Source organism: Bidens hawaiensis, unplaced genomic scaffold (assembly GCF_021521415.1).
Source record: "Bidens hawaiensis isolate Kalapana, Puna unplaced genomic scaffold, B.hawaiensis_p1.1 tig00007915_1, whole genome shotgun sequence".
Lineage (NCBI taxonomy): Eukaryota > Viridiplantae > Streptophyta > Magnoliopsida > Asterales > Asteraceae > Bidens > Bidens hawaiensis.
Window position 1 is genome coordinate 1,028,427 of NW_027491551.1, and position 11,374 is coordinate 1,039,800.

The following is an 11,374-nucleotide window of genomic DNA, read 5'->3' on the forward strand; positions in this document are numbered from 1 at the left end:
CAAACCAAACCGTTACTAACGGTTTGGTTCCGGTTTGGTTTCATGGACCTGAACCCGAACCAACCCGTTTATATATTACACTCACAAAATCAGTATGTAATTTTCATTTAAATTTTTAGTTATAAACCGAACCAACCCGTTTATGAGTATACCACATGTATATTAAATTATAGTGTTAGCAATTTTTATGTTACCACATGTATATGAAATATGAAACGGTCTATTTCATTTGCTCGCCCCTGGTTGATATGTTATACCTAATTATATAACAAAACGAAAAATGATAAAGATAACTTACAAATGCGTGTTCTGACTTTTCCGTACAAAAGTCAAATCCAACAAGGCTATTAATGTTGAGCTCGCCCACCCAATACTTTTTCTTGCTTTCTTTGCTGAGGTGGGTATCTAAGAATACTTCAATCCATTTAACTTTTCGACCATGTTCTTTTTCCTAATAAGAAGTAATGTAATAAACTTTAAAGCACAAACAATTATAATTTTTGACCTAATTTTTTAAGATTGAATTTACAAATAAAACTAGCTTACCAAGAGGATACGATGCTCATCAAAACCTATTGAACCGCCTGTATGCTGAGATATACTGCCATCATTACCCTCTTTCGTGTGGTTGTCTCTCCCGCTCGTGGATTTCTTTAGCAATTTTTCTGTGTTCCAACCCTATAAAGAGAGAAAAATATATGATACATATATAGGGTAAAAAATATAAAAATAAAAACATGAATCGACGCATAGCACAACGACCTTCACGCACAATCACATTAGACAACTGTACTAAAAAGTCCTAACATGTATTCAACATCGTATCATGGCAAATCAACCAAACATTCATCATACAACTTAACTTATGATCACTTAGTTCACAAGATAGATTATAACATGTACAAACTTATTTTATTCACTATGAAAAGACGAAGTATAAATTCTACAAAATTTACCATAGTAGAATATTTGAATTAGGTTTCTCAAACAATTTTTATTATATTTTTCTCATGTATACAAAACTCACAATAATTCAAACACTAAAGATATGTTCCAACAATTCAGCAGATTGCACAACAAACACTTGTTTAATGGTTCTATCAACTCATTAATCAAAATTGTGCAAGACCAATTGGGTTGTCTTCAAAGCTCATAATACTAATTTTCAGAACTGGAACCAACCCGTTTGGTTTTGTCATTAGGGAGTTATGGTGTAGGAAAGACAGACCGGAATATAACTCACCAAATCAGCTTTGACTAGTGTTTTCAAAAGTCGTCCAAAAATTACAAACTTTACCTTTCTGGAAGCTAGACTCATAGTACTATATCCTAGAATCAACAATCGTTCAATAATCATCGTTTAACATCAAGTTACATACCAATAAATAAACAAAAATGAATCTGTCAGCAATGAAAAAAGATGTACTAAGCTTCAATTACAAGTGAAATACATACCTTTTTAGCAATGAAAGAAGATGTACTAAGCTTCAATTACAAGAAATAACACTTAAAATTGAAAATCCCCAAACTTGGTTCTTAGGGTTCTTCACACTCAACACGAATCCGGCAAAAATCGAGATAGAATTGATGGAAACCGATACCATACGTGAATTCCTCTCGCAAAAATAATAAGAGTAGAGCCCGAAATCAAAGGATTTGGTTAAAAATTGATTGAGTTATAGAATTAAAGGTGAAAGATGGTAGGTGTAGAGAGATGAAGAAGAAGAAGAATAAGAAGTAATAAAGAGAAAGAAAAAAAGGTAGGTTAATATGAAACTAGATTTAAGAATGAGAGGGTAATTCAAAATTTCTTTGAAGAAAAGAGGGGTGAATTTAATTTGAAATTTTGAGGGAAGAAAAATTAATAGGAAATAAATAGAATAAAATATTTTTATTTTTAATTAAAATAAATAGTTGTTAGTGTGTGTGTGTATATAACAACTAATTAAACCTTAAATAATATAACAAATTGTATTTTAAATATAAAAATATATAAAATAAATAAAAGTGATATCTATAGTTGCTTTAAAAGAGTTGTATAAGAGTTAAGTAATCATTGTTAACGCCCAATAATAAACCATACGCTTATTAGTGGGTCATACTAGTTCTTGATCGGTGTTAGTGTCTCATTATAGCATCTATCATGTCACAGTTGCTCTAAAAGAGTTGTATAGGAGTGTCATTAGTCATGGTTAGGTGTTAACGCCCGAAACACACCATACTTTCGTCAATAGGCCTTATTTGGCTATTAATAGTCATAGACTCATAGTTAGATGTTAGTGTCCCTTGGTTACGTCATAGTTGCTTTAAGAAATTTGTATATGACTATCATTAGTCATACTTAGATGTTAACGCCCAAAACATGTCATACATTCATCAATGGGCCTTGAATGGTACTAGTGGCCATTATAGCATCTATCATGTCCCCGTTGCTACAAGAGGGTATATGAGTGTAGTGAGCCATAGGCATAGTTGGTCGTCATACTTCGAATTAATGGGCCGTCTTGGGCCTTGATTGTTGTTAGTGACCCATTGTAGTCTCAATCATATTATAGTTGCTCTAAAAGGGTTGAATATGAGTTTAGTGAGTCATAGTTTGGTTAACGCCCAACAAAATGTCTTACTTTCATCAATGGGCCTTATTGGACCTTAACTGGTGTTTGTGGCCCATTATAGCATTTATCACATCATAGTTTCTCTAAGAAGGTTGTATAGGAATGTCATTAGTCATAGTTAGATGATAATGGCCGATAACATGTGATACTTTCATCATAGTTATTGGGCCTTGTTGGTGTTAGTGGCCCATTATAGCCTTTTTCATGTCATAGTCGCTCTAATGGGTCATATTAGGGCTTGAAATCTCTTAGTGGTCTATTATGGCATGTGATATGTAACATTAGATATTTAAGGGTTATGTCGTGTTATAGGGAGTCATATTAGACCATAATAGACAAAAACAACTCATACATGTCCTAATGGATCATATTGGGCCTTGAAATCTCTAATGGCCCATAAAGCATATAATTTTAAATTGTGTCTTAAGAGGTACAACTCGCAAAACCCGTCAATATACATTAAACATAGGGGTGGCAAATGGGTTGGGTTGGGTCGAAATGAGTTATGGGCCGGAACGGGTCAGGTCCAAACGGGTCAATTAAAAAAAGGGGTTGTTATGGTTCGGGTCGGAATGGGTCAGGGTCATAAGGTTCGGGTCATAGCGGGTTCGGGTCAAAACGGGTTTCGGGTCGATTTATTTTTTGAACAAGGACAACGGAGGAAATGTTTAGTTTTTTTACTTTTTCCGTTTTTTATTTATAATTTGACTTATGATTTTTTTATTATTATTTTTGAATATTTTTTAAATTGTGTCTTAAGAGGTACAACTCGCCTAACCCGTCAATATACATTAAACATAGGGGTGGCAAATGGGTTGGGTTGGGTCGAAATAGGTTATGGGTCGGAACGGTTAAGGGTCAAAACAGGTCAGGGTCGGAACGACTCAATTAAAAAAAATCGTTGGTGATAATAAGTAATGTCAACAGTACCAAAAGTGCTAACATGTATCCACACATCACGTATAATATCCGAACATCACATATAATATCCGTAGGAACTTGTCTTTTAATCAAAGATAGTACATATTTTAAAACCTATTCATAATTCATTATCGATATTAGAAACTTGCACTTTGATGTGTACTGGTGTCCAAATCCGAGCACTTGATCTTCGGCTTTTCGGTTCCATTTGTGGGCTTCGCCTAAAGCAATTCAATACCAAATATTAGTTATTGCCAATATTTAAATATTGTATATAAATAAGATATTCAACCCGGAGTAACATTAGTCAAAATATAAGCCAAACCAGGTCCAACGTAGTCTACGCCGGCTACCGTTATGCAACTCCAAAGATTCAATTTATTATGTATCTTAACTCGCCCGATTGATCATAAGCTTCGCATACCTATTTCTAATCAGCATGATTAGAACCCATCAACATAATTACAACCCATTTAAATTAATCTTAATGCTATTTCACGTCTCAACTAAAATTCAACTTTAGAAACGGTTACAACTTTTCAACATATTATTTACAACCCGTCTAAACAACTTAACGAATCATTTTTCTAATTAAATCATGCTACTAATTTAATATTCACCAACGAGTCAAATATTCATCTAATTACTATAATATTATTTTATCGACAAGCTGGTCCGAAACTCAAATCAAACCATACTACACAATGCTAGTACTATTTATATTCTAGACACAAGTAATTCCCACTTAGACATTTGGTAGGGTAAAATTCAGACTGTAACGAGTTAAAACAACCAGTACGCACTAAGTATAGTCAAAAGAATCAACTTTCAATTAATTGGTCAAGGCGGCCCGTATCCATTTGATATTCATAATAAATCAAAACATACTAATAAGACTTGTAACTTCTTAAAATAGATGTAAGATAAACTTATCTTTGTTCGTAGGAGCTTGATTACACTTCGTCCATTTGACTCGTTGGCTTCCAAGCTTCAACATACCTAGCTTGTTAAAGTCAACTTTCAACAAGTTAGAATACATAATGTGGACACTCAGCATTAGTATTCTTTATATTTTCATACCACTCTCATTCATACCGAATAATTAATAAGTCAAGAATCATCATTGTGTTCATCAAGTTATCAGTTAAACATTTTCAAGTCATTTATCCACTTTCCCTGTTTTAATGGTTAAATCAGTACATATACGACTAGGCTCTACTTAGAAACTTCATACATTATGGAATTAATTTACATTAAAGCATTTATGTCATAATCTCTTCTAAACAAGTGCGCACACCATTTATTATTATGAAAAAAACTATTTTCAGTACTGCACCTTTTGTGCAACACCTATTCACCTAAACTTTTTACCAGCTAAAAGTCAGAACTAACTTAATATGCTCAAAAGTAAAATGTAGTAAACTCACAGAGGTTTCCAAGCATATAAAGTTCACCTTTATCGGAGCTATGGTTTATTATATGTGATTTTTAGCAAAACAGGTCAGCAGCCTATTTTCTGTCAAAACAGTATGCTGAATCTACCGTATTGCTCTAGAAACTGACTGTTTTGAACAATATTTCATCCGAAACAACTTTTCATGTTCACATATAAAACGTAGTAGACTCAAGGAGATTTTCAAGAATATAAAATACATCTTTCTCGGATTTTTATACTATTTTATATGATTATTCAAAGAATAGGACAACAACATAATTTAACTTCAAACATCATGCTGTCATCATTTTAATCTACTGTTTTGATCCGTTTTAAGTCTGAATTAGCTTATCGTGTTCAAATATGAAACCTAGTACATCAAAATAGGTTTTCAAGCATGTATAATACACATTCATCCGATTTTTCTATGCTTTTATACGAATTTTATTGACAACAGTAATATGAATTTCACATCTTAACAACTCTTTTAATTCCTTGTTGGTTGAGACATTTTCACAAACACCTTGTGTGCATTCATTTGAAATCATTACTTTAAATCTCTACGCACGATCTGAAATGCCTATTTTCTCACACATTTTAACAATGACCTTTTATGTTTGATGCATTACAACAATCAACTTATGTGTACAGATTATAAGCATATAACCACATCCATAAAAGATCTATAATTTATCAACTGTGTTCATCAAATATGGTATACTCTTGAACATAGTTTAACACTAGTAATAGATCACATAATCAATATTATCACTATCAGTTCATCTATAATCACATAAAACACGTACTAGATCATCATGCATGAAGTGTAGATAACAAAGCCCCAACTTTAGGGTTAGAAACTCTTACCCAATAATCGATCTACTAGACGATGATTATGTATTTTCTAATGCTCGATTTGATAATCGATTTGAGAAGTGAAATCATCTGTTCTCCTACTTGCTCGTTCTCTTCTTCTTGCTTGTTTTCTTCTTCTGTCCACACACACATCCAGAACATCCAAAAATATACATCACCCACCCTTTTGTTTTATTTCCTCTTTGACCCCTCTATGGTTTAAATCTATATTTATAAAAATCTTGAAATTTGGGATGTTACATAATTGTTGTTTAACATCGAGTTACAAACCAATCAATAAACGAGAATGAATCTGTCAACCAACTTATATCAACAAAACTCAAACCCTAACATTTTTTTTAACATCTCTAGGGTTCTAATTAATCATGTTGAAAACCCCCGTTAGATTTGATCGCAGGATGGTTGATGAAGTTTGGAGCAAGAATCAAAGTGATGAAGAAGAGTAATGAGCTTCAATCGATGTTTATGGATTAGGTTTGTAATTGGGAGGAGGTGAAGGTGATGATACTTAGGAAAAATAATGCGTTTTAGCCATATAAAACTAAGCTACTCTTTGGTCACACAACCTCGTATAAGTGGCCATATATTTTAAGCGTTTTAGCCACATTACTAATAAATACAATGGTTGTTCGTCATATTTCGCCACATTATAAAAAATATGGCTAACAAATGTGACATTAGGCCACACAACGTAATATAAGTGGCCATATCTTTTACCTTTTAGACACACCTCTTATCAATACAGTAATCGTTCGTCTCATTTGGCCACACTATTAAAACATGTGGCTAGTTAAATGTCACAGTTTGTGGCTAATGCATGTGTTTTTGGTCACATGTATCAAAGATCAAACAAACTATGACTATAGGTCACATTTCGCCACATGTTTTTATAATGTGGCTGGTCAATATGATGTTCAAAGAAAATCTAAGGGACACCATAGAAGTCTACATTGAAGATATGGTGGTAAAATCGAAGAAAACTAGGGATCATCTCCGAGATCTTTAAGAAGCCTTTGATATCGTGGACAAATACCACATGAAGTTGAACCCATCCAAATTCCATTTTGGAGTGGGGGAAAGAAGTTCTTAGGATACATGATCACCAAAAGAGGAATAGAATCAAGCCCAAAACAAATCAAAGCCATCATAAACCTAAAGGCACAACTAATGTCAAGGATGCCCAGAAACTAAGTAGTAGGATAGAAGCTCTAAAAAGACTCATCTCAAGATCCTCTGAGAGATGCAAAGAGTTCTATGATATCCTGAAGAAATATAAAAAGTTTGAGTGTGGACAAAAGCATGAGAATGCACTTGAATATTTAAAGATATATCAATCATCAGCACCTTTACTCATGAATCCTCAAGATGGTGAGTCACTATCCTTATATCTCGTAGTATCCCAAGACACAGTAAGTGCTGTGCTGATCAAGGATCATGAAGAAACCATGTCTGAATGATTACGTTAACTAACAATATGATTACAATAAGGATCTAGTCACTTAATATGATTAAATGATTAGGTATAGCTAGAATATGTTAAGGCTAGTGTGTGAGTGTAGATTTTGGCAACATAACGAGAAGATTTTAATAATAATAACAACGCCTTAATAACTTGATAATTTACAGGGTATATATAGATGACGAAGCCATTCGTTATACATCACATAACGAATGGACTCCATTTGTCATCATTCCCTAAACTATTCATTAAGACCAACGAATGTCCCATTCATTAAACAATCTTGACGAATGGACTAATAAATACATATGAGCTCATTCATTATACATTACAAAAAGAATGACTCATTTCATTAACGAATGTAACAATGTACATTTACCAAAATACCCTTATACATTACAAGACCAAATACATTACAGAATAAAGACCGAGACGACAAAACGTTGTTAGTTATTGTTTTGTCGTCTTGGCCGTTGTTTGTCATTGTAATTTATCTTTATTAATGTAAAAGGGCTTTTTGTAATTTACCGGTCCATTCATTATGCGTATGTGGTCATTCGTTAAGTGTGTTTAACGAATGAAACCATACATTATGATTATTGGCCATTCGTTAAGGTTGTTTAACAAATGAGCCTATTCGATATTATTAAGTACCATTAGTTAAGGTTGTTTAACCAATGAGGTATAGCAAAGAGTTATTCACTATACTTTACGTTAAAGTAGGGATTGAAGACGAATGATCCCCATTCGTTATGGGATGTATAACGAATGGGATTCATTTTCTATATATATATATATATATCTGTACCCTGATTCATAAATGAACGAGTGTGAATTATAATTATCAGAGTGTCGTTGGGCTGCCAAATTTCTCTCTCAACACACATACACACACTTCACATAAAGTATTACAATTCAATCACCTACAATATATCACAGAACTAGATCCTAAAGATATGAACTGAAATCAATTCGTCTGTAATAGGATTTTCAAGTGGTATCAGAGCCTAGACGTTCGATTATTGAGGTGAATTGGATGTTATTCGCTATGAATTGATGATAATTCATTAGTTAATTGTGTGAGATTAAGTTCTGAAACTGTTTTGTTGATTTTGAATCGATAATCACCGTATAATGGATAATTGAGTTCAATTGATTCATGATTCATTTCGTAATCAGATCTACAAGCTTCGTGCAAGTTTAATTAGTTTATTTTGTAATAATTCAGTGGAATTGAGGTTTAATTGGTTACGTATGGAACATAGTGTTATGCGTATGGTTTTGATGGAATTTGGACGAGTATGGATGATAATTGATTGTTCGGACTAGCCAGGGTCTGTTCGTTGCGAGATTACGAGTTTATTAAGCATTTATTTGTTGAGTTTGGTGTTGATATGGACGAGAAATACATGTTTGATTATTTTTCGGATTTGCGTTTGGATATGGAGTTTGATGATTTTGAAATCTTGTTGAAGATTTGAAGACTTCATTCGTTACATATAACGACTCATTCGTTATACTGTAGCTTGCCATTCGTTACACTATCATAACCGTTTTTGACACGTGGCAAGTTGTTGTAACTGATCATTCGTGCCCTGTAGACCATTCGTTACCAGAACACCATTCGTGAAAGTCTCATTCGTCATCAAAACATCATTCTTGACAGATACCTTTTCGCCAAAGCTTATTCGTTATGCTATTCGTGTATTCATTCGGGTGCTGATTCGTTATGATTAACTGATCATTCGTTACTCAGAAACCAGACATTCGTTGCAGCTTTCGTTACAACATTGTTATCATTCGTTGCAATTATTTGTGATGTAACACCCCGGCTAAAGCGGAATACGCCCGGGCATATTGCTCAAAATACATGTGACACTATAAAATGGCAATATTACCGTTAATTGATTCAAACAACAAGTACACAAGTTTAGAAGTAAAGAAATACAAAGAAATACACATTTAGGTTTAAAAGGTGTTCGGAGTTTGTGGCCGGAAGCTGGTGTGAATCAAACTTGGAGGTTTGAACATACTCCTTGACACCTGGGTTGGGGTTTGAATTAATTATTTTTTTGACTCTTTTAGAAAGAGAATTTTGGGGTTTTAAAAAACACTATAGGGATTAACTAAGGGCATATTAGTAATAGGAATTTTAAAACATCAGCTAAATAATATATATCATATAACTGATAGATCCTAGACGCTGACGACCTAAGACTGGACATGGAACTGGAACAGGACAGACTCGACTCTTGGTTCATATATGAGTTTTGACGTAACATGACACTCTTCTTGTGCTTTCCCAACTCGTACTAAACTAGAGAGTTACAGCTACTTCTTCTCCTCTTTAACGTCGACTAACCACTCACGAACAAATTGTCTACCGGCAGAAGGAAAGTATCTGTACGTCGTATCAGACTGTTCGAGTCCTTAACAAGACCAGTAATTTCTGATGTGAGAGATCCGATCAACGTCGACAGTCGCATAGCATACGTTACAGATCTGGTAAAGGCGGAACAAGAGCCTCGTTATGGATCTGATACCATAAATGTGGGGAGTGTATGGCTGATCTTCAGGAAGACCAGTAAGAACCTCAAACACAAGGCAGAGCTCGGCCTGGAAATCTTCTGAACCTCAAGTGACTAGTCTTTCTAGACTTGAGAGAACCCTCAAACAACCCACCGGAAAATATAAAATATAAAAGACTCAAAGGTGTTTTTTAGTGAGAGAAACTAGAGAGAAGGTAGAGAGAAATATATAAGAGGAAGTTTTTATTTCTTTCCAAGGATGAAAAATACACTAGGGAGAACCCTCCTTTTTTAGGCCAAGGAAGGGTGTCAATGACATCATTGCTTACATCACACTAGCAAATTACATCATGGCTTACATCACACAATACTAGATATTTTAATACATAACCTACTTGCTAAAACCACTTTAAGAATGATTAAACTTTATTCTTAATCACACACTGAGAAAACCAAAAGCACACAAATAAAAGCACACAAAAGGCACACAAATAAAAATAGTCGGATTAATGAAATTCTTTTGGCACGTGCTTTTTCATCTCGGTCATGTCACAGAATTCGATGGGGAAATCCGGTGGACTTGGGTCTTCATTTGGCGGAGTAGCATCTCCACAGTAAGGGTCTCCGTTTGGTTCTTTTACTCGTGAATGCTTGTCTTCGTCTGGTGAAAAATCTATTTTAAAAGCTTCTTTGAACGGGCACTTGCTATTCCAGAAATCTAGAATGACTTGATCCCATTCTTTAGTCTGAGGGTCTTCAGTTGTCCAGGCGTCTTCATTTGCTAAGATTTCAGGGGATTTTCTTCAAAATTCACTTTGTTTACCTTTGCCATGTAACGACGGATTTCTTGCCATGGCTGAAGATATTAATTTTGAAGTAATAGCTCGCCGGGTTCATCTCAAACCATCCGTAGACAAATTTCTACGGGTCATTGATCTTCCTTGTCGGACCACTCCATATGTAACTTTCTGGTTTATCAAACAACACAAGGCAGTGCCTACCCTGTCTAGATGACAACATCTTTACCCATCCATTGATTGGGAAGAACCAATCAAGGAGTTTAACCACGTTTGATCTTTCTGGGGCCCTAATTCCGGCTTCGTGGGTAATTAGGTAGGTGATGAGTTTTTCAGAATTGAAGGAAATGGCTATTTTATAATTCTGAAACAAATACTAGAAAAATGCCAAGGCCTCTGTTGGTAGTCGGTACAGGTTGCCAATTTGTAAGATGTTAAGAAAGGGGTAGACTGGGTGAAACCTGTAATTCTTCAAGAAAGGGCCATTTTGTTTAAGAGTGATGGTTAGGAAGGTTTTGTAGTTTAAATCAGAAACATCAATGTTTCTGCTGATCACTCTGCCAACTTCTTCTGGGATTCGGGATGTTTTGGCTGGTTGGGAATGGATGTTCTTTCCATTTTCTCAGAGGCTTTCAGGTGATTGTTTTCAATGGTGGAGTGATGATGGATCATGAATTTGTTCACGCTTTTATAGACTGTCGGACCTTCTTCGACTTGATGAGGAACAACAAAGATTCTTTGTA